The 665-nt window shown below is 40.9% G+C and overlaps 1 non-coding gene across 1 annotated transcript; it reads right to left on the bottom strand.

Moving 5' to 3' along the window:
• Positions 1–224: 224 nt before the first annotated feature.
• LOC141694559 (small nucleolar RNA R71) lies at positions 225–331 on the bottom strand. The gene has a single exon (XR_012563852.1). It is a non-coding gene; the product is annotated as a small nucleolar RNA R71 (small nucleolar RNA).
• Between the last annotated feature and the right edge of the window lie 334 nt (positions 332–665).

Genomic DNA, 665 nt, shown 5'->3' with positions numbered 1-665 from the left:
CAACGGAAGATCCCAACATGCATATTAGAGATTTTATCGAGATTTGTGACACTTTCAAATTCAACAATGTTATTGAAGATGCTATTAAGCTAAGGCTTTTCCCGTTTATTCTGAGGGATAAAGCTAAGAGATAATTACATTCTCTACCACCAGGCTCTATCACCAAATGGGAAGAACTCGCTCAAAAATTCCTTACTAAGTTCTTTCGTATGGTGAAGATAGCTGCAATCAGGAATGCTCTTACTCAATTTGCACAGCAGTCTGGAGAGTCATTGTGTGAGGCTTGGGAATGATATAAGGAGATTCTTAGGAAGTGTCCTCACCATGGGATGCCTGACTGGATGATCATTACCTGCTTCTATAATGGTTTGGGTGCAACTTCTAGACCCATGCTTGATGCAGCATCAGGTGGAGCCTTGTGGGCTAAAAGCTACGATGAAATTTATGAATTGATTGAACTGATGGCTGCTAATAAATACCAGAATCCTTCTCAAAGACTAACTCAAGGCAAGGTAGCATGAATTCTGGAGGTAGATGTAGCTATTGCTATAGCTGCTCAGTTTAAGGCTTTGACGATGAAAGTGGATTCTTTGGCTAATTATGGAGTTAATCAGATCACTAGTGCCTGTGAGCTTTGTGTTGGTGCCCATGAGATGGAGCAGTAT

The sequence above is a fragment of the Apium graveolens genome, chromosome 10 (genome assembly GCF_009905375.1).
Source record: "Apium graveolens cultivar Ventura chromosome 10, ASM990537v1, whole genome shotgun sequence".
Lineage (NCBI taxonomy): Eukaryota > Viridiplantae > Streptophyta > Magnoliopsida > Apiales > Apiaceae > Apium > Apium graveolens.
This window is presented reverse-complemented; position numbering and strand designations above follow the sequence as displayed.